The 24,481-nt window shown below is 35.4% G+C and overlaps 1 protein-coding gene and 1 non-coding gene across 2 annotated transcripts in view; one reads left to right on the top strand and one right to left on the bottom strand.

Moving 5' to 3' along the window:
- The window catches only part of THEMIS (thymocyte selection associated), a 186,046-nt gene that overhangs the window by 104,197 nt on the left and 57,368 nt on the right, over positions 1 to 24,481 (top strand). The gene's annotated exons all lie outside the window — the stretch shown is intronic.
- LOC132668059 (U6 spliceosomal RNA) lies at positions 8,832 to 8,938 on the bottom strand. The gene has a single exon (XR_009605431.1). It is a non-coding gene; the product is annotated as a U6 spliceosomal RNA (small nuclear RNA).

Here is a 24,481-nt window from a genome sequence, read left to right as displayed (position 1 = left end):
AAAACTCTAGAAATTAAAAGAGAAAGAAATGACTCATATTAATACATTATTTAAGGACAAACTCTCAGCCAGCCTATTATAGCACTAAGTTTTTTTTATCACACTTCATCAGACTCTAACAACAATATGATCATGATGTCTTAGAAAACCTCCACCCAGTACTTAAATATCAATATACACTTCTATTAGAACAAGCGTCTTTTAGCTATTTTGTAAGATATGCCACTGTCTAAGGTATTTGCCATGAACCAATTACATAGGTAATTTAAAATCTGGTGAAGAGAGGAAAAAATAGAGGAAGTCCTATAAGATCAGGTCACTGACTACAAAATTAGTCAAATGGAACAAATATAAATGTATCATGGACCACAAAAATTGTATAATAAGTCTATTGTTATTTGTGTAGACACAGAATTGGAAAGGGCTGATTGTAAAATTGTGGAGTTACACAATATATAAAAAACAAGAAATACCTGTTCTCCTAGGTTAAGAGATACAAATGTGATTTTAACTTGTGATGTTAAGCTTATTTACATAATTAAACTTTATGTAACATTTGTCCTTAATGGAAAATTGTTTTTGCTTTCACATGGTTTCCAAACCTTAACTAATGTTTAAAAAGAACATGCTTACTAGTTGTGAAATAGTATAAAACCCAGAGTCATATCAATTGTGTTATACAAGGATGGAAATTGCCCTACCCAAGGTATTTTTCTCTTCATTGTCTCTTGTTCTAGCTTTTCCCCTGAGCTGGAATCCTTTCTATATGTTTCTACTCACACCAGACTCTTCTCTAGCCAAATTCTCTCCCACAGGGTTGTCAGGCATCCTGTGTTCAATAAAATATCATAAGTTCTATGATCAAAGCTGTTCAGTGTTCCGTAATTAAAATATAGTTGCCCATCACTGAGCTCTTCCTCTGTTTCTAGCATTATGCTAGGTGCTTACATGTATTATCTTATTTCATCCTTCACACAGCTTCATGACATGGGTGCTGTTATTATCCTGTTTTGCAGATGAGGTAATTGAGGCTGAGAGGTAGGTCGTGTGTCCTGGTTATCAGTGATTCTCAGATTGGCAAATTTTGTGGTCAATCCTTAGTCCTCATATTATTTTTTTTCAATTCCAGTATAGTTAACATATAGTGTTATATTAGTTTTAGGTATACAATATAGTGATTCAACAATTCCATACATCACCCAGTGCTCATCAAGACAAGTGCATTCCTTAATCTGCTTCTTCTATTTCACTCATCCCCCCACCTACTTCCCCTCTTAATGCAATCCCTATCAGAATACCAATTGCATTTTTCACAAAACTAGAACAAAGAGTCTTAAAATGTATGTGGAACTACAAATGACAACAAATAGCCAAAGCAATCTTGAAAAAGAAATGCAAAGTTGTCAGTATCACAATTTCAGACTTCAAGCTATATTACAAAGCCGTAGTAATCAAAACAGTATGATCCTGGTGCAAAAGTAGACACATAGATCAACAGATAGAATAGAAAACCCAGAAACAAACCAACAGTCATATGGTCAATGAATCTTCAACACGGGAGGAATGAATATACAATGGGAAAAAGTCTCTTCAACAAATGGTGTTGGGGAAAGCAGTCAGCTACATGCAGAAAAATGAAACTAGACCACTTTCTTACACCATACATAAAAACAATATGGATTAAAGACTTACAAGTGAAACCTAAAACCATAAAAATCCTAGAAGGGAGCCAGGCAGTAATGTTTCTGACATTGGCCATAGCAACATTTTTCTAGATGTGTGTCCCAAAGCAAGGGAAATAGAAGCAAAAATAAACTATTAGGACTACATCAAAATAAAAGATTTCTGCACAGTGAAGGAAACAATCAACAAAACTAAGCCTCCTGAATGGGAGAAGATTTTATAAATGACATATCCGATAAAGGGTTAGTATCCAAAGTCCTCGTATTATTTGAATACTAGTTGAACACTCCCTCTTTTCTGAAATCCTTTATTTTCTGGAACATCGTGGTTTTCTTATCTCGTTGTGGTTGAATTTCCTCCTGAATTTTTGACTGGCTTTCCCTCTGGTCTCCCATAACTGTAAGTTTTTGAGTGCTTTAGAGTTTAATCCTCAGTGTCTTCTCTATCCATACTCACTCTCCATATCTACACTCATCTGTACTCACAGATTCCTTATTTTATACCTATGAAATGGCTTTCAGGAGAATTAGTCATGTGTATGGATTTATTAAGAAAAACAACTGGAAATGATCTCATATTTTTCATTTAAAATCTATTTTTATGTGCTTAGATATCGTCTGCTAAAAAAAGTTCAATCTTTAGGGGTGCCTGGGTGGCTCAGTTGGTTGAGCGTCCGACTTTGGCTCAGGTCATGATCTCGCGGTCCATAGGTTCGAGCCCCACGTCGGGCTCTGTGCTGACAACTCAGAGCCTGGAGCCTGCTTCAGATTCTGTGTCTCCCTCTCTCTCTACCCCTTCCCCACTCATGCTCTGTCTCTCTGTCTCTCAAAAATGAATAAACGTTAAAAAAATAAAAAAAAAAGAAAGTTCAATCTTTAAGAGATAGTAGCCTGTGACATTGTGTCTGATCTATTGTGGTTGTCAGAGGTCAGGGAAGTGATCAAGGTGAGGACAGACACTTCCTTCTGATGTTATTCTTGTAAATGTAGGTTTGTCGGGCTTGGGATTTTTTTTAAGTTTATTTATTTATTTTGAGAGAGAGAGAGAGAGAGAGCACATGCACAAGCAGGGGAGGGGCAGAGAGAGAATCCCAAGAAGGCCCTGCAGTTTTGGTGCAAAGCCCCACACAGGGCTCCACGTGCTGTGAGATCATGACCTAAGCTGAAATCGAGTCAGAAGCTTAACTGACTGAGCCACCCACGTGCCCTGTCATGCTTAGGATTTTTCTTTTTAATGTTCCAGTGATGGCAAAAAGCTGGAGAGTACCTTAAACTATGTGAGAGATGTTAGAATTTTGGGGAAGGCCTAAGGCCATTCCTGGCATCAGCAGAAAGCTTTTTTAGTAACAATTCAGTTTTAGCTGAAATAAACTTAAAAAGCTGGACGTCAGACTAGGACTAGAACTAGTAACTTTGGAATTTCTACGTCAAGTAGGTGATAACATAAGATCCAGAAAGACTGTCAACCCTTTTTTTCAAGGGAGAGATGAAACTAATAAAGAAAAGAGGACTAATAAGGATCAATATGTTAAAGAGCTCAAAATAATGGACATATTCTTAATAAGCCAAGAAAAATGCAACGTATATTACTGCTACATAGAGGAAAACTACAATTATATAATTGCAAGAAAAGATTGACAAGAAAGATTTAAAAATCTATTACTTTATTGTATATTGTATGTAAAATGCTTTTAAATTATTTATATCTATAATTATTTTAAAATGTTAAAATAATGATTATTATTATAATTGTTTACACTTATTTTAGCTCCGTAGATGTAAAATCTTAATTGCGTGCCATTTGCTGTGATAAGCACTGGAGACACATTAAGAAAATGAAATACAGTATCTAAGCTCAAGAGACTTTCTGTCTAATGGATTAGCTACAGGAAAACAATTTCAGTATGAGAACTCAAGGGAAGAGTGCTATTAGTTGGAGACTACAGGGGTTTGGGGGACAATTTATTATAATCTATCAAAAATTAGGATTGAGATCAGAAAAGGATATTTAGATGTCCAGATTGAAGTATATCAGTTTAAACAAGTAGAATTAGTCAGATGTACAGTGATGTTTAGCGTGATCCAGCCAGAGGAGCATCTGGTGTAGACATAACTGTATCAGGATCCTGGATAGGTTTATAATGTCTGTAGCACAGAGTAATATTATGAGGATGGAAGAGCGAAGAGGACCAGATCAGGAAAAGTGTGTCATTACCAAGTTTCTTAGCTCAGGCTTGCAAGTAGTTCAGTTCACTTCTTTAATCAGTCTGTTCCAGATAAAGAATGTGACTTCTTCAATATCACCTTCTTAGGTTCCCTGCCACACTGTGCTCTCTCAGTGCTCAGGGCTCAGTCTTTATGTTACTTGATCTCTCCTTTACCTGGTTCAGCCATCAGACAATTGCATGACTATGGACCCCTCTCTCCCTGGCTAATTTCATAAAGATTACCTCTATGTTCTTGGGGACTCCACCCATAATCCCTTATCTTTCAAACTTTTAGTCATTTCTTCCTTTCTTTGGATTTTGCTAAGAGGTACTGTTCCTTGTTTTGTTTTGTTTTCTGTACTTCCACTCCTTTGACCATAGGCCCTGGTGCCCCATTAAGCCCACAGTTAAAACATTAGCACGTGAAACAAGCTAGTTCCCATATTCACCTCACCCTCCTAAAAAAAATACCACATTTTATTCTTCTAGTACAGAAAAGAATGAAGACAAACAAAATCAGTTGTATTCCATATTAAAAAAAAAAGACTGGTCCTTCCTTAAACTAGTCTATGTTTAAAGGAATTTGTACTTTCTACAGAGGAAAAATTGAGGGCATTTTAGAGTTTCCAGTAGGAAACTAACAATAAAATTCCTATTTTTAAATACAAAATATCTAGATGTTAAATACAAAACACCTAGAAAAGGCAAGTTTATAGAGATAGACAACAGATAAGTGGTTGCCTAGAGTGGTGGTTATCTAGAGTGGTGGGTAGGAGCAGAGGTGAACTGCAAACAAGCTAGAGGGAAATTTTTGGATGATAAAAAAGTTCTACACCTGGATGGTGGCCCAACCCTTTAAATTTATTAAATTCATTGAATTGCACACTTACAATGGTGAAAACATCAATTATACCTCCATAAATATCCATTTTGGAAAATCAGCCTAATTTTAGAGCAGATTATCAATTCAAACAGAAGCAGGAAAACAGTTAGAAAACGGAAGTACTAATATCAGAGAGAGCTGACCGCCTGTGTGACTGGAAGACTAATATTAAAGAGGACTTTATGAGGTGGTATTTGTAAGACAGGTGGTTGATGAAGTGTAGGGAATAAGAAAGTCACAGTATGAGGAAAATACCCGGGTTCCTGGCATAAGCATCAACATAGATGGTGGTTAAACTTACTAAATCAGGAGCTCAAGACCTAGATAGAATGGTGATTTTGCAAGGGCAAGGGCAAGGGAGGAGTTTGGTTTAAAGTATGCTCAGTTTGAAATGTTAGTGAGATGTCTGAGCTGAGATGACCAGTATGAAGTTAACGATGATCTACAGTTTAGGAAAGAATTCCAAGCTGAATTTGGTGATCCAAGTGTCGACAAATGCAAATGGTAAATAAAGTTCTGTGACAAGATGAGATGAAGCTGGAGAGTGTGTAGCTCATGAGGAAAAAAAAAATGAAAAAAAGGTGTACTTCTATGAGGAAGTCCAAAATATAAGGAACAAAAAAAGTACATATAAAGCCTAAAAATAACCAACTGGAGAGCTTTATTAACTAAGTGATTACAGTGAATCAGTCACAATTCTAAGCTTTTTACGTGTATAGACTCATTTAATCCTCATGAAAATCCAGTGAAGTTAGTTTCAAAATTATTATCTCAATTCTACAGGTGATTAAGGCTCATCAACTTTGGGTAACTTTCCAAGACCAAAAGTCTGGATTATTGGCCTTCAATAGAAGTAATGAGCAATATTTTAAGAGACTTAGTCAGTCTTGGAGAGTATTTGTGATTTTAGAATCAAAATTCAAGTTATGACTAAGTGATGCTTATTTTTTTCCTAGAAAAATTGTGGAAATCATTAAGATACAGAATTTAAATGGACTTTAAAATTCCATGGAACTATACATTGTCAAAAGAAAATGTTCTCAAACACAGAATCTTCTAGTTAGGGACCCATATTAAGGGAGGCTCCTTCTGGAACATGGCCAGTTGTCACCCTGTGAGTAAGAGAAGGTACACAACCGTGAACTCAAAATAATGCACCAAGAGATCTCTATGTGTAGCTCTATCCACTGCACTGATTACTGTATTATGTCTATTTGGGGGTGAGAAAGTGTAATCTTTCCTTATCCCTCAAAGTGGAAAGAAACTGGGTAACAGTGAACAACAAAAGGACAGCTATACTGTCTTAAAAAAATTAATCACATTAATCCTCCTTCTGATTTCTTATTTTTGCGAAGGCCACCAGCATCTACTGATTCCCCCTCTTCCCATTTATTAGTCGTGAAATCGTCTGGATTCTACTTCTTTAACATTTTTGAATATATACCTCTCTACTTCAGGTCTTCATCATTTCTGGATTATGGAAACCATCTTCTAACTAGTCTTTTTATGTCTGGTCACATTATATTCAAATTTATTATCCACACTCTGATATATTTATCATTATAAAAGAAAAATCTTACCGTGTGACTCTCTTGCTAAAAATTCCTTGTGGCTTTCCTTTTAATTTTTTACCATCTGTCCCTTATTTGTTTCTTCAGCCTACTTCTCTCTCTATCATGCCTCACATTTTTACCTCAGCCACACTGAATTTTCAGTTTGCAAAGGACTTTATTCTCTCCTGAGTTCCCAGTCTTCCCAAATGGAATTGTGTTATTTTTATTTGTTTTTAACAACCATTTATGGGGGACTTAATAAATTCTAAAGAACAAAATAATTCTAATTAAATCCCTTCAGTGTTCATATGAATGTTATTATCATTCCCAATTTATAGACAAGGAAACTGAGGCTCAGAGAATAATTGCCCATAGTAAGAGAGCTATCAATAAGTGTTAGAGCTAGAATTCTAAGCTATCCTCTTTATCCTTCATCTAAATTGCTCTCTGTTGTTACCTGTTGTAAGGAAATTTCCTTGGTGCTCTTCCTCCTGTCCTCTAGTTCACAAGTCTGTGTTTGGTGTTCCTAATTTGGGTTTCCATAATAGGCCTAATGAACTGTTATCAGAGTCTTTACCATAAAGTGTTATAATGGCTCTCTTAGTTACCTGTCTTACTAATTAGATACTGTGCTTCTTTAAATATATATTTGTGCTTGCTTCCCTGGTATTTTATTAAAGTTCCTGGTTCAGAGCAATCACTCAATAAATTTTTGTGGAAAGGAGGAATGAAGAAAAGAAGGAAGGAAGGAAGAAACTTTATTTTACTCTCAAGGCAGTCAGGGAGATTAAGCTACTACAGGGAGAAGCCTTAAATTAGAGAAGCTCTCTGAGCTTTCATTGTTATACAAAACTGGCTTGGATCTAAGTGGCTAACACAATGTGGATTTTTATAAACTACTGTTCACTAAAGACTAAAAGAGATTTCCTTAAAATTTTATGCAGAGTTAGAACAACTACTAGTTCACATAAATTTGAAGGGATTTAAGAGAACAAGAATGAAGTTGGTTCCTTCTTATATCCATCAAGTCTAACTTTCTTAGTAAATTACTTGGGAGTACATGTGTGTGTACACCCATGTGTGCCTCTCTCTGTATATGAGTATGGAAGTGTGGGTATGTGCAATGCTGTTTTTTCCAGCATCCTTTTAGATGTCAAGTTTTCTAATGTCCAAATAAAATCAAATAAGCCCTCAATTTCATATAATTTTTGACATTCCGGTGCCCTCCTCCTTTAGTTTCAAAAATTTATGTGGGAGATTTATATATATTCAACTTTGGTTTTTTTGTTCTCTTGCTCTTCACTCTCTTTCTTCCAAATTTTATTTTTTTATTTTATATTTTTGACATACAAAAAGTGATACATAATTAACGTATATAACCTGATGAGTTTAGTAATCAGTATACACCCAAAACCATCAACAGAGTCTACGCCATAAACCTGTCCATCAGCTCCAAAAGTTTCCTGCCATCCTCTTTATTATTGCTCTTCACTCTCACTTCATGTTTATCTTTCATCTCAGTTCTGGTGTTCCAACTGCATGAGATTGCTCTGGTCTTTAATGCCCCAAACTATGAATTCAATTTATTTTCTTTGATTTTTCAAGGAACCACTAACAGGGCACTTGTGGGTAAAAATGAACTTGCTGAAGATCTGGTAATAATAACTAGGAACAGAAAGTGAAAGTTCTAAATCCTACTGATTAATCCTTGACCCTGAATCCTCTTCAGGCTTTTATCTCACAAAATTAGTGCCATTCCTTCCAGGATCATCTCATATTGGTTGTTTGCTTTTTAACAGTAACAACATTATAATATTAACAATTATTATTATTTCCAAGTAATCTGCCAAAGTATCCCAGGAATGGGATATAATATTATAATAATAATTATTAATAGTAATAATAGTAATAATAATGCTCTCAGAAATGTTCATCTCCTAATTTAGTTATGAAATCTTAAACTTGGAGAGCTTGACTTGCCTTAAGATGAGACCCACTTATAACTCTTCTAAATCTGTATTTATTTTCTTATTTAACTCCTTAATCCATGAGGAATTTACTTTGTATGTTGTATGAAAAAACTTTTTTAAAACAAATGGTTGAAACATTTTCCCAGTTCCATACATTTACTAAATTATTCTTTACCCATCTGTTCGGAAAGAAGTTTCTCAATATTTTATTCTATTTCTTTGATTTATCTGGCCGTTTTTTAAATCAGTAGCTCACAAGTAGTATTGTCTAATTTCGTTTTAATATTGGTATAATTTTTTTCTTCTTATCACTGATCAGGTAGGTTCTCGGCTCCTCATTCTTTCAAATGAACCTTTAAGTTATTTCATTAATTTCTGTAAAAACAGCTAGTGGGGCTTTAGATTGAAATTTTATTAAACTTAAATATTAATTTAAAAGAATATGAATTTTTATTTTACCATCTTGGCCAATTGTTTGATATTCCATTTAGTTAAATCTTGTAATTCAAGTCCTGAATATCTTTATAACATTTTTTTAAAATATGGAACGCTTCACGAATCTGCGTGTCCTCCTTGCACAGTGGCCGTGCTAATCTTCTCTGTATCATTCCAATTTTAGTATGTGTGCAGCCAAAGCGAGCACTATCATTATAACAAATTTTGACATACTTCTGACATTTCTTCAGATTGCCATTTCTTCATATTAGACCCCTTCCTTCAGAGTTAGGAACACTCCGTTCTGTGGTACTCTCTCCAGTGTAGAATTTTTGTATTTTCATTTGAGTAAAACCAGAGATTATGGCTTTTAACATGGTGACCCTCTGCTTTTAGTCAAGTCTGTCATTCAGCAGATACTTCTTGATTATTATATTTTAGGTACTGTTTTAGATGCTGCATATTCATCAATAACAAAACATCTTGGTAAATGCCTTGATACTCTATTTAATGTTACATTCTAGTAGGAGTAAATAATATAGTAGTTCTTGATAAGTGCTATGTAAAAAAGAATAGACCAAGGTAAGTAAGATTTAGAGTGCAAAGTGAGTAGAATAATTTTAAATAAGCTGGCCATGGTGTGCCTTATGGAAAAGACAACACGTGTCCAAAGACTTGAATAGTTAAGATGAGCTTTGCAGACAGAGAGTGGGGTAAATGCTCCAGGCAGAAGAAAGAGATAGTATAAACCCTGTGGCGGGGATGTGCCTAATGTACTCAAGAATCACCTGGAAGGCCAGGATGGCTGCAATATGGTGAGCTAAGGAGACAAAAGGGGATGGAATCAGAGAGGGAATGCAGGACGCAAATTGTATAGGTCTTTGCAGGTCATTGTAGTAATTTTGGCTTAAATTTTTATGAAACAAGACGTGATTGGAGGATTGGGTCGGGGAATGACAATCACGTGTTAAAGGGCTCATTCTGACTTCTGTGCTGCTGTTAGTAGGGGAACAAGGATGGAAACAGGGAAATCAATTAGGGGACATTACTATACATGATGCTTCCTTGGGTCAGCAGGACAGCAATGGGAATAACAAAAAATGGTTAGCTTTAGATATATTTTGAGTGAAAGTAAAAGGTATTTCTTTCTAGGTTGCATTTTTCCCCCTCTTACTTTTTTTTTTAAGTTTTTTAAAAGTGTTTATTTATTTTTGAGAGAGGGAGAGACAGAGACACAGAATCTGAAGCAGGCTCCAGGCTCCAAGCCCTCAGCACAGAGCCCGATGTGGGGCTGAAACTCACAAGCTGTGAGGTCATGACCTGAGCCGAAGTCGATCCTTAACCGACTGAGCCACTGAGACACCCCATTTCCCCTCCTACTTTTAATAAAGAATCTTCATTTTATAAGTCTCTGCTGGTGACCTTTTAAATTTAGCTTATTCCTACTTGGGTTCTCTTATTAACAGAGTTTTCTCTTGGACTTTATACAGGTGCAATTCTCTTTTGAAAATATTGAGCTGTGGTGGAAAAAAAAAATACTGTATGGAAATCAAGAGAATGTGATTCCTGTCCTGGCTCTGTTACTAGCTTGCCATGTGATCTGAGATAATCCAGGCATTCCTGACTACACAGTGAGGTTAGAACAAATGATCACTACTATTCCTTTGAGCTTAAATATTCTACCCATCTATGATTCTGTATCTGTACATTGGTCAGGAAAGAGTTAAAAGTAACTGAAAAATCTTCATTTGAGTTCCTCGAAATATCAGCAGATTGTTTTGCCATAGCTGAAGAATTTTTAAGAGAAGAACTAGGAAGTTTCCAAAGATAAGCTTATAGTATTTTGAGGGGATGGTAGTCTTTCTGCTGACATTGCTGGCAAGTTTCTCTCTTTGAGAGCGGAGGGGCCCTCGTCTGTAATGCTTGACTTAATGGGGCCTGCTTTGTCTTTGTAATCCTGCATTTTGTGGGAACTTGGTTCCTACTTTGTCTTCTTACCATCTATAAGAGGATTTTCCTAAGAAATGTCTTTTTAGAATTACCCTTCCTTATTTTAGTCCCACACTTTCAAAACCTGATTTATTGTGGTGGTGTCACTGTTTTATATATGCACAAGGCAGTATTTCCATTCACCTTTCTATCTGTTTCAGCCTAACATTTCCCTGTAGTTGATGCTGTTCTTAAGATTCCTTTGCAGGGCTACCAGGGTCCATCCCATGTTGCCTCCCCTGGGTCATATTCTTCATGTGTACCTTGTGTCTGTTCTCTCTTAGATCACATAATACGTCTGATTCTGTGCCTAGGTGCAGCCTGCTCCTGTCCAAAGCTAGCTCAATCTGCTTTGAAACATAGAACAATATTGTTTTCCTCATCTCAAGGGCATTGTATTTATGACTCTATTTGACATTGAGAGACCAGAATTAAGATATTAAGAGACTATGAAATGAAAGGCAGAAATAGCTTGTTCTTGCAAATGGAAAGAAATTCACCCCCACTTTGCTAAAAGCACAAGATCTTTCTAATCAAACATTTGACATCATGACCAGGCTGAGGAAAAAGTGTACCTGTTCAGTTATAATTGGTTCTGCTCACAGAAGTGGATTTCTCATTGTCTGTGCAGCTACAGGAAATATGGTTAATAAAAGCACATGTCAGCCTGACTGAAGCTGTTCTATAAAACCCTGCCAGACCACTCTGCAAAACTGTTACTTCCCATTATGAAAACTAAATCTCAAATCATAGTCAAAAGGTAATCAGTCTTCAAGAAAGTAGTCTATAGAAGCAAGCAGTAATTCAGATTTGATTGGCAATGTAAGTTTTTCAGGGAATAGTTCAAAATGGGAAGCATTTTGAGAGACGCAGAAACACAATCCAAAATGATGATTCTCAGAATTTTCTAACATTGGGTTATTGATAAATATATACATTTTTTTTAAGTTATGCTTTCCTGAGAACCATGATAATCGTACACCATGGTTTTGTGTACTTCATCTCATTTAACTCTTGTAACACAACCTTGGGATATAGGTATCGTTGTCCCCATCGTATAGCTGAAGCAAATTGCCCAGAGTTCCTAGATGTACGGCAAGTGCCATGTGGACCTTTCTGCTGCTAGCCAAGCAAGCTCCGGCCCTCCTTATAGTCCCATGATGCGTTCTGGAAAGGTGGTGTATGAATATCTCCAGCAACTTTTCTGCTCTACTGCTCCTTGCTTGATATCCATGTTTATTGTTTCCATCATTGACAAAACAGAGCAATAACACCTTCACCATAGGGTGGTTGTAAAGACAAAATACAAAGAAATGACACACATCCTAAAAAAAAAAAAAAAGCCCTATCAAAAGGGAATTAATATGACCTCGCCTAAAAAGCTCAATTTTGTATATAAATTCCATGATTTAAAATAAAATCTTCTCCTCTAAGTGAAAGTCATTGTGATTAGGTACATCAGTAATATATAGAAGCAAGCACATTTTTCTTTTCATACAAAAATGATGTTGCTGACACATTGCTGGAGAGACAGGTGTTGTATGCCCTTTTCCTAGTTGGATCTGCACGAATTCTGTAGTTCTGTGTGCTAACCAGGCAAACAAAGCCTGTGTTATGCCAATATACCTATATCATATATAGATATCACTACCAAATTTTTTTTCTGAAATTTATAAAATTAGCGTGACCCTACTTCTGTTCTGTCTTTCTCTGAAATAGGGCAAAACTAAATCTCTAGATATTTCTCATTTCACTCAGGACAATTTTCCAGTTTGGACCAAGTAATCAGGTGGTCTTGACTATAATTTCCTTGGAATTTCTTAGCATTTCATTTTTTTTTCTTTTGCTACTTTGCTCATATTAATATTGATGTACATAGCTTATCTCCTCTGTTAGACCTGGGATAGTCTGTACTCCAAATACTATGTCTTGAATGAGTGTATGACTGCTCTCAAAAGATGCTTAATAAGTCTCTGTCTGGGGTTGAACAAGAGAACACATTTTCATGACACTTAAAAAATCTCCCAGGAGAAACCATTTGGATTATATACAGAATGTATCTAGCTTTAATGGAAAGCTAAGTAACCCTAGGACTTATTTCTAGTCTATATGCCAATCATACTCAATTTATCAAACCATCCACCAAGTAGTTGGAATATGTAGATATAGCAATACAAAGCAAAAGAAACAAAAAGCAACTGTTACTCAAGATGGGCAGACCATGAAGGTTATTATAGGCCATTCAAAAGGATTCTGATTTTTTTTCTGAGATAGGGAGTTATCAAAAGGGGAGAGCAGAGATGTGGCATGGTATGATTTATGCTTTAAAAGAATCACTATGGCTGTGAGGGGGTCCAATTATTTAACATAGGCCATGCTTAGGATGTGAAGCTTTGTTTCCAAAGGGTACTCTAGATATTAGGGCCATTTTGTTTCATTTCGAAATGTATTTGAACATATCTTTGCTATATCAAAGTAAATAAAGTCAGTTTTATTTTTCTAATGTTTTGCCATATTCTGGGCAAGTAGGCAGAAGGTAATGAGGATTTAAGTAAAGTAACCTGGTCTGACCAGAATTTATAAGATATATAAATTTATTACCTATTCAGTGATGAAAAGGGACAATATCTGAAGCATGGTTATTTTTGTTGTGTCTTCTCAAGAAAAGATTTAGGAAGAAAAACATTTCTAAAAATCACTTACTTTCAAATAAGAACTACAATCTGAAAATATATTATAGTTCCATGTTACTGCCAGTAAATGATTACTCTAAAAGTTCAGGTAGTTTAGACTAAGACAATAATTATGAATGTCATTGATTTCTTTAATCAAAATGTCAATAATCGTCATTTTACTTTTTTCCCATTTACATTAGTCTACCCAACTTTTCATTGTTCAATAATAGAAAGCTGTGGAATAAATCAGTAGAGGTCACTAGACTATTTAGCTTCACTCTCTATATCTTGATTGTTGGAAGGCAATTCTCTGAATGCTTTCATATTCCCTCATGGTCTAAACTTTCTGAGGAATGACCACTGTCAAATTTGGTTAGAGAAAGATTGAATAGCAAACATGTCCTGGAAGATAGAGATAGTATATTACTTCAGAGAGATTCAGAGACTTCTCTCTCCTGTAGTATTTGCTTATATCCCAGAATAAAAGCCTTTCCCTCTCCAGACGGTAGGGTGGGAGAATGTGCCAGCCAAGCTCTGGGTGTCGTGGTTTTGTGAGTCTGTGGTACAACCCCTCTGTTTGTGCAAAATCCTAATTTCCCCCCAAATAATTAGACAATTATATCAATACCATTTTTCAGGATGCTTTTAGTAGTGAGGCCATTTATAGCCTCATCAGTGCTAAGATGATCTGTGATAACAAAAACTTTGTGTTTCCTGTCAGGATATCTATCTATCTATCTATCTATCTATCTATCTATCTATCTATCTATCATTTTTCATCTATCTTCTATCATCTATCTATCTGACACTGTGGCAGGCTAACTTCTTGTGTTATAAGTATTGTCTCAGACCCTTAAATTTCAGACTCAACACTGATGTCTTCTCTTTATGAGACTCACGCCACATTGATATTTGTACTGATGAAGAATGAGACTCATTTTATGTTAGTTGTCAAGATATTCTGTGTGTCATTTTTTCTTTATGATACATTCAAAACAGATAACAGAAATAGTGTGTGTGTAAATATGGAGTTCTTCACACACACATATTTGCAGGACTGTTGAGATGGATGCATAAAAGCATTTCCTTGGCTGTGGTGATAGGTTTGAATTTCACTGAAACATGCTGTGAAGGATGATGTCATGCAAAGAACATGGTGACATGAGTGCAGCAGAGAGTCATGTTGGCTTACGCCATGGATTGGTGACTTGTGAGGCTTTTTATCTGCATGAGTAGATAAGCAAGGTTTTTGTCTTCTGGCTAAAGGAAGAAGGTGTGGTATGTGGGGTGTGCATGTGTGTGTGTGTGTGCAAGGGTGCTGGAGAGACTTGGAGATAAATAAAGCAAGAAAGTTGCGGGGGAGGGGGTTAGAATATGGAGACTTAACCTGATATCTTATGTTTTGATTGTCACAACTAGCGTCACAGCTTTGGGATGATGCAATGTTAAATAATTGCTGCTGATTGTTTTCAAAAAATGGCTAATGATAGGACTGCTTCCAGAGTGGGTGGAGTCAGCTCCAAAAGGAGCTTTTCCAGGGAGCTGCCAGATTAGTGTAACAGCGACAATAGTCTGTGTGTGAATGAAGCTTTTTAAAAAATTGTTTTATTGTGATAGGAACATTTAACAAGAGATCTACTGTCTTAACAAATGAAGTGTATAATACTGTATTATTGCAAATAGGTGCAATGTTATATAGCAAATCTCTAGAACTTATTCATCTTCCTTAACTGAAACTTTATGTCTATTGATTAATAATTCCATTTTCCCCTCCTTCCAGCCTCTGGCAACCACCATTCCACTCTTTGAGTCTATAAATTTGACTACTTTAGATACTGCCTATAAGGAGAATCATGCGGTATTTGTCTTTTGGTGACTGGTTTATTTCATTTAGTATCATGTACTCAAGATTCATCTATGTTTTTGCATATTGCAGAATTTCCTTCTCTTTTAAGGCTGAATTGTATGTGTGCATATACCACATTTTCTTTACTCATCCCTCTGCTAATGGATATTTAGCTTGTTTTCACATCTTGACTATTGTGAATAGTGTTGCAGTGGATATGAGAATGCATATATCTCTTTGAGATCCTGATTTCAATTCTTTGGGATAACTATCTAGACTTTGGATTGCTAGATCATATACTGGTTGTGTTTTTAATTGTCTGAGGAATTTCTATCCTGTTTCCTAAGGAGCTCCAAACCCAGTGTGCCCCTCTGGGTGGTTGCAAGTCTGCTGGGTTTAGAGACTACTACAGAGCTGGGGGGAGGGGAATAGGACGAAAGCAAGGCAGGATGCCACAAAATTCACCGTTCTCATCAAAACTGAGTCATTTTTTGAATAAAAGCTTCTCGGATTGTTGAAAATATTTAGTTAATTCTGGAGTTCTAAAAAAGTTGATTCTAATGATTTTTGCCAGTGTTTATTGGTTTTATGGATGAGTGGCATTTTGGAGGTCCTTAGTCCACCATTCCTAACTGTTGATCTTGGGCAAATTATTTAACCTCCTTTTTTCTCAGTTTTTACATTTGTAATACAGGGATAATAACATGCCTCAGAAAGTTGTTGCAAGTTTATTTAGGAAAATCACTGAGAATAGTACCTGGCACATAACAAACACCCAATAAACACCTGCCATTAAGATCAAGTATATTTATTTAAAATATATTAGTTCTGGAGCACCTGGGTGGCTCAGTTGGTTAAGCATCCAACTCTTGATTTTTGCTCAGGTCACAATCTCATGGTTCTTGAGATCAAGCCCTATGTCAGGCTCTGCACTGACAACACAGAGCCTGCTTGGGATCCTCTCTCCCACTCTCTCTGCCCCTCCCCCACTTATTCTGTCTCTGTCTCTCTCAAAATAAATTAATAAGTTAAAAAAGTTTTTAAATAAAATAATAACAAACCTACCCTTTATTATTTTTTTTTAATTTTGGTTTTATATTCATAGCATAAGTCGCACTTTTTTTTATTGGTTTATTTGGGTAGGTAGATTTATAGGTTCTATTCCACAAAGCTTCAGACTACAGCAGTTGAATATTCCCCGGAGCATTTTTAAACAGTAACTGATGGCCGGCCGTTGCAGACATTATGGTTATAAGCAGGCTGAAAACCATACTCAAACAGGGTAATTTTGCCTTTTGTTACCTCAGAAATACAAGCCTGATTATGTATGTTCTTTTGCCAAGATGGTATATAAAACAGCACTTTTTGAGAGGGTTGCCTAGGGATCAAATATAAAATTTACAATATTTTATGAAATACCTAGAACTCTCAAAGTCATTGATGTTTTTATAAAGTGTTTTAAATTTTGATGATAAACAAAGATGCTTCCTTAAGACATTCTCTACTGAGGGAGAATGGATATTAGGACTCCTTCAGTGCCTTAAATGTCAGCGAACTCCAGCCGGTCTGAGAAAGCACGTGGCAATTCCATGAGTAAGTTTAATGTATAATCAAAATGGTCAGTTCAGAATATTTAACAATAGTAATTAATTATGAAAATTTTTTAGTTATTTGCCCTCTATTCTATAGATATATTAAGCATAATATTCATATAATGACCCACTTCATTATAAATACTCTTTGAGGCTATATTTATTAGTATCCTAAAGGCTCTGAGTTTTGAGTAAGCAAGAAAAAAATGCCTCTATTGGCTCAAGAGTTGTTCTTCATCTCTAACTGAACTATTTTAATTACTACATTTAAAAAAATGTTTATTTATTTTTGAGAGAGAGAGAGCACATGCACACTAGGGGGGAGGGGAAGCGAGAGGGGGTACAGAGGATCTGAAGTGGGCTTAGCACTGACACCAAAGAGCCCGACAAGGGGCTCAAACTCAAGAACCGTGAGATCATGACCTGAGCCAAAGTTGGACTTTTAACCAACTGAGCCACCAGGCGTCCCTGGTGATTACATTTTTTAAAAATCATTTCATGTAGTAGAGATTACACCAAATCAGATCTAAAGGAAGGAAGTATACTTCATATAGAACTTTCTGACTTTAAGATGTATCATTCTGAAAAAATAACTTGTAATATATATGTATTGACCTATACATTTAATCCTATTCCAATAAAAATTCAGCTGACTTCATAAAAATAGAAATTCACAGCAAAGACTTTTCAAAAATAGGATACAACAAGAATGAACCATTTTTAAAAAATTAAATTGAATGTCATTGGATTTAAAAACTTATTCACTTTTTAAGATATTCTATTAAAAATGAAAAGAAATGCCCCAGTCTGAGAGAAAATATTATATACAAACACAAAGCACTTGTATTTGCTATACATTAAAAAAAAACCTCTTAAAATTTAACAATGAGAAGACAACATAACTAAAAACAGAAGAAAAAATATTTGACCATTTTACAAAGAAGTCATTGAAAATGGTCGATAACTGAAAAAAATCCTCTACAGGTAAGATAATCATTATCAAAAATTAAATCACAATGAGGTACCAAACAGCTAACGTTAAAAAGGCTAACAAGATCAACTTTTGGTTCACTTGGGAAGAGTTGGAACTCTAGAAGAACTGGTACATGCTGATGTAGATTAAATGATACAACTTGAAAAAAACCACCAAACTGTATGACAGATTTTTAAAAGAAATTCCATATCAATCTTTTGTGAAACTTCGCCATTCCACTTGAAGGAACTTACCAAGGAAAAATGAAAGTGTGTCCAGAGCATGGCACCAGCAGCCAAGAAGAACCACCCAGAGAATGTGTTTGGGCCCTGATCAACATACTCCCTTCTGAGCAAAGTGAGATGGCAACTGTGCTTTGCTAGATCTCAGACTTTTTCAGGCCAGTGACTCTATGTTGCTCCCATTTTTCCTCCTCTTTATGAATGGAAGCAACTATTGCAGTTCTCCTGATCTGGTCTCCCCATTGTACGTTGGGTATGTGGGGCCCAATAGCTTTCTTTATTCCCATTTCTTTATTCCATTGTTTTCTGATCAAGAAGAGGCCCCCACAACTAACCTCAACAGCACCTGAACCTGATTTACATCATGTATTCCTGGACTTAAAGTGTGCTCCTGATGTTGAAATGGGATGAAACTTTGAGGGTTTAGGGAGTTTGGTAAATGTATTTCAGAAATGGGAAGGATGTGTATCATATCTGGCCAGAGGACTAACTGTGGTCGTTGTTCTCCAAAAACGGTCCCTATCGTAATTTTATTAGATTAACATTTGTTAAGTTAAACACTAGGGTGTCATATGGTGAGCTTCATTTCAACAAAAGATCACAAAAGAATTGAAATAGAGAAGTTTATTACTCACAAGTCCTGGAAAAAATACATGGCAAGCCTGGAGAGACCACATGGGGAGGTCAAGACAAGGTACAGCAAAAAGAGCTGGCAGGACCAAGGGCACATGCCTTAATTAGGTCCCAGGGTGGAGTGCTCTGGGGAGTTTCCAGGCTTAGATTAAATGGGTCAATTTAAACAAAAAAGAGTGAGATTTTGGTAAGCTTTGCAGGAGTCTTATCTAAGGAGCTTATAAGGAAAAGGCTCTGGGAGACAGAGGAGACTGTTTATCACAGGACCACTGGCGAAGTCATAACAGGAACTTAATGTTTATTTATGACTCTGTGGACTTGTATCTAGGGTGTCAGCTTGTATGATGGGCTGATCTCAGTTTAAGGCCCCTGCAGGATGCTTGGTCAAACAAAATGGATGCCAAGGCATCAATGCCATGGAGTTGCTTAACTAAACTCTCAGCAGCCCCCAATGAACCACGCCTCCTAGTGTTTGTGCCTCTCTCTAGTGCTTTACCACACTAGATCTGAATTAGCCCCGTGATTTGCTTTAACCATTTTACTGTGGTACAAGTATCAATGAGCCAGTTTCTCACCTTAGCCTTTAGAAGGCCTAGTAGGTTTTGCTTTGCCTTTTAGGATAACTCTGAACTGTGCTGTAAAAGAACTGGCTATCTTGTTGTAGAGACCACTGGGATATTCAGTTGTCACAGCATCCCAGCAGAGCCCAGCTTTCTCCACCAAAGTGCTGGGCACATAGCGAGCCATCTTGGACATTGCAGACCCAGATAACATCACACTGAGTTGGGTCTAGTTGATTTACAGAATGAATGGTGGAGATAATAAAATGCTGTTGCAAATCACTACCTTTTGAAATCATTTGTTATGCAGCAGTTGCTAGCTAAGACATTTATACAAGTCACTATGTATCTGCACATAAGATTTTATAGAATAAAATCAATATATTGGCTAATTTTACTTGAACTTGAGCTAATCTTAAACCTTTTATTCTGGTATATAATTACATAGCCACTAATATTAAAGGCTTCTACAGTTGTTGCTGTATTGATTATCATTCTTTAGGTTGTTTGGTTTCAAAAAAGAATTGCTCCTTACAAAGTTAAGTGACAGTTTAAGCCATTTATAGATCTTGGCAAGGAAGAAGATACCAGATGTCATGTATGTGATGGAACTATCCATAATCTTCTTGTTGTCATTAAAAAGTCTTTTCAATCCTTTAGTGTTAGTTTAAATTTATAGTTGCTTCTCAGTCATAGGAAAGCAGATAATTTTTTAATAATAGATAAAGAATTTTTAAGGGATCTCTGAGTATTTGTAACTGTTTTCTTTTTGATGGTGGAAAATGGAATAAAGAGGCTCAAACACATTCTCAAAATGTAAATCCTTCTTTTGGAAATTTCTAGCGTAACCACTTGGGATACAAGTCATGCTGAAATATATCCAGAGTATGTGAGATGATCAGAAACATTGATCCTTTACAGAAACATTTTAAGTCTTAAGGCTTCCACATTAGCTTAATTACATAAGACCATTATAACAAGCTGCGCTCTTTATCTTGCCCCCCGAGGAAGTGCATTTTAGGCCAAAGTTCTATTATCAGCAGAATCTTGGAATTACCTGTAGCTTCTTATTATTTTTCTGTCCTCAAAACAATGCAACAAGTAATGTTGAGGCTTTAGGTGTATAGTTTGAATCAGCATATCCTTATACACAGACAGACTTTGAATTCTGGAACCTACCCAGTGTTACCAACTTGATTTAGTATAACCTTATTTGTCTGTTAAGTAGATCACGACTGGCAGAGCCAAGAGGAATCTAATAAACACATTTTACTTCTCATAGAATAAGAATTCCTCAAAGACTGAGTTTTCCTCTCCTTTTAGTCAACCACCTAAGCAAAAAGATTAGACTTCTATGTCATTCACCAGAGCTAGTTTACATTTTTAGACTTCTCTGGGAATATAAACATCAAAATCACATTAGATTTCAAAGATATTGTTGTTGTTTCAAGGGGGGGGGAAGCCAGAGGAATTAGAATCTATTGTCAAGAATACGTATTAAAAGAGAATTAGGGAATGGAAGATATTTGAATGATTCTGGATACACAGAAATGAACCATCACATTCAAGTTTTTTTTTTCCCAGAAAAATGATCCCAAGAACTTAATCTTTAACCAATCAAATTGTAAATCAAATACATCATTAGCTCAAATATAAGGACTCTTCTTTAAAAATCCTCCATGAAAAATGAACATTCTCTTTGAAAAATGGGCAAATTACAGGAATAGAAAATTTATAGAAGTACAAATGACCAGTAAATATATAAAACACTTGTTAATCCCATTAAATAGATATATTCAAATTTGAAAATAAGCTGTTTTAATTCATCACAGGCAAAATAAAAAAAATATAAAAAGTTAATCAGATTGTACAAGGAAACAGCTTCTCTTATACTCTGTATGAATACTTTTTTGACCTGGCAATTCCACTTAACATTATCTGACTGAGAAAGTCTTCCCATATGTGCATTCATAAGAATAATCATTATTACATTGTTTCAAATAATGAACATATGGAATCAATATAGATGTCTATTAATAGAAGAATGATTATATAATCTAAAAAATCTATAGTGTACATTTTAAAATGAGACAGATGCAGTGAAAGGTAAGCATCTAAGATGTATTATTAAGTAAAGAAAGAAAATTGTAGAACAAAATACACAGTATTTTTCCATTTATTAAAAAAAATCACAAAACTACTCATTTCCATATGATCTTTCATGTATTCTGATACATATATGTGATGTGAAACACATATCATTCTGAATACAGTGATCTTGGGGATGGGTGTGGAAGAAATTGTGAAATCAGGGCTATGCATATATTCATTTTGTAATTATGCAGAAATAAAAAGAATAGGAAAAAATCCCAGGCGCAACTTAAAAGAATCCCATCTTTGGTTTTAAACTATGCCTAGGTGAAGCATAATTAAACTATACTTAGGTGAACCATAAATAATTTAAGCACTTTCGCAGTTCCAAATTTCAATGTGAGGTCAGTAATTGCTATGGAATGTAAAGGTGGTTTGTAAAGTCCTTTATCTAATGGAGCGGAAATAAAATCTCAAACCGGGGAAATAAGCATGACTGGCAGTAGAGAGCAAAGCCTCAGTGTAGGGGCTTAGTGACATTGAACATGGTGCTTCATCTCTCTGTTGCTCTTTCTTCGCTTGTACAATGAGGAGGTGATATACACCTTATAAATTCCTGGGGGAGACCAAAGAAGATATTAGAGGACAACATTTCATACACTGTCAAGCACATAAGTCCTGAGATACTGGTACGTGTTTTCACTTATTGATAATAAATACAACTAACTTAGAAATTTAAATCACTGATTAGAACCAAGTAAAGAAAGCTAAGGATCACTAACTCTGAAGATTTGCCCAATTTAATGGAATCCTTAAAAATGTTAGTTTTATTTCCGTTTATTTATTTCCTTCCTAAACCTTTCATTTGAAAGGTAGCTTTAAGAAATCAAATAATTCTTCCAAACATAATTGCTGTTTCCATCTCTCTGCAGAGCTGTACGCTAAAATTCAGAGAGCCACCTAGTAAAGTCAGTAAAGTGAATTGGAAATGAATATTGTCTTCTGATGATGTGTTTGGAACACTGTAATATTTACATTTTAGACTGAGCTCAACTTTGTATTGTTTAAGGTAAAAAGATTCTTTAGGGTTAGCCATGTGATAAACTAGCAAGATTGATTATGTGCGGTTGGAACTAAGACCAGGACTGCCATAATGACTAGATCCTGCTAGTAGAATCAAAGCCAATATAGGGAATACAAAGTGATACTTTTATATTCAGCATTGAGCTGTATCCAGGTAACTTTGTAGAAATGATGAGCAACTTGGGAACTTTTGTTTAGAAACATTGTAATATTTTTGAAACTGTTCAATTTCTGATCTGAATAGTCTGAATACATGAATATTCAGCTGATAATTGTGTTGTGGTTTTAATATTCTAAATTTTAAAAATATAATTAATACTGTTCGAAGATCTCTTTTATACTTTGCCTTTATTCTTTTACAAAAGAAAGTTCCCTTGTCTTTTTTTTTTTTTTTTTTGGAAGAAAAGGCATACATATTTTAAAAGGAAGTGGTAATTAGCATCCCTATTCTATTGTTTTCATTGGAAAGTATGGTTTCTTTTTAGGTAAGCCAACTCTCCCTTCAAACTACAAAATTGATGATGAAGCAAAAATATTCACACTTTGAAGTTAGAAGGAACAGCTTGCCGGGTTGACAGAGGCAAGTGGAGGGAAATGTGCCTGGAGTTGTTAACGAATCCAGAAACACAGCATGACATTTAAGTTAGTTAGAAGGAATGGAAAATGAATCCCTGGAATACAAATAATGTTATTTAAGATTTATTTTGCTCTACAAGTGTACTTCTTTAATTAAATGAAAGAAGCATCATACTCCACCAATTTATAATCTGTATGAATGGAAAAATCATTAAATACCTAGGCTCAGAACTAAATAGAGTGAATTGTGTATTTGCGTGCACGTGTGTTCTACAGCTCAGAAAAAGAGATGTTAAGAAGAAAGGGGGAGATTTATTTATGAATATTTGGGGGTTCTATTACAAGCTATTAATAAAGAACTCATCAACTGTTTTACTGGAACTGACGAATGTATTTTACATTTTTACTTACGTGAGGAAGGGAATTCTCTTATTTCTAGAAGTAGAACAGAAAAAAGGCTAAATATGTGTCTAATAGCCAACTATTTTCACCAAAAGTATCATTAGACATTTTTTAAAACAAAGATTTCCAAATATTGATTTATGGTTTATGCTGCATTCAGTAATTCTGTTGGTTATTGCATCAAACAAAAAAGCTACATAGAATGTATGAAATTCACTTTGGGGATTCCTAGTGGGCATCTCAAAGACATAAGCAGTCATTAGAAGGGCTAAATCAGAAATGTAATGAGCTCATTGGATGATGATTAAGAGTTTATTACAATTCTCTTATTAAGTTGCCATGGACACAGAAAATGAAATAGTGATTTCAGATAGGTCCCACAAATTGAAAGTCATTTGAGCAAGTGCTCTGACTTTTGGGTGCTAAATTTTGATCTGTTTACTTCTACATTAACCACTAAATAAAACCTTGCTCCAGATTTCACATAAAGAAGGATTTGCTAAAGTATAATTATAGATGTGTCCAAGGAATGCTCTAATGGTCAGCTAGCATTCAAATACACCCAATACAATTCAATTTTGATTAAATTGCTTGAGTAATCCTTTAAATTTGGTGCTAGAAAATTCCTTTCATTATTTCATAACCAATCTTTAGACACAATACCAAGTAATAATTTGTAATTTACCACAACTGAAATTGAATCTCATGTTTTGAAGCTAGTGTGCTCGAGTTAGCTTCCCCATCCATTTTTTCTACGTGGCAATCTTTGTCAACTTGGGTTTCTGTTGTTCTCTCTTCATCATCTTCTCAATAGTTACACTTGTGACATGATGGAAACTTTGTTGCTTTGTGAAATACTCCCCAGAAAATAGCCCGATGATAATGTTGGTGAGCAGGATAGAGACCTAAGAAAGTAACGATTCTTATCCCTCAAATAGCTTTATACATGATTTTGGCCTTGTGTTTGTAGAACTGTTGAGAGTCTGAAGATATGTATATATATATAATTCATTCTGCATTACTGCATTGTTAAGGAAGAAATGTGCTATAATAGTAGTCTTAACTTTGAGCATTCTTGAAAGTCTCAGG

Source organism: Panthera onca, chromosome B2 (assembly GCF_046562875.1).
Source record: "Panthera onca isolate mPanOnc1 chromosome B2, mPanOnc1 haplotype 2, whole genome shotgun sequence".
NCBI classification, from domain to species: domain Eukaryota; kingdom Metazoa; phylum Chordata; class Mammalia; order Carnivora; family Felidae; genus Panthera; species Panthera onca.
This window is presented reverse-complemented; position numbering and strand designations above follow the sequence as displayed.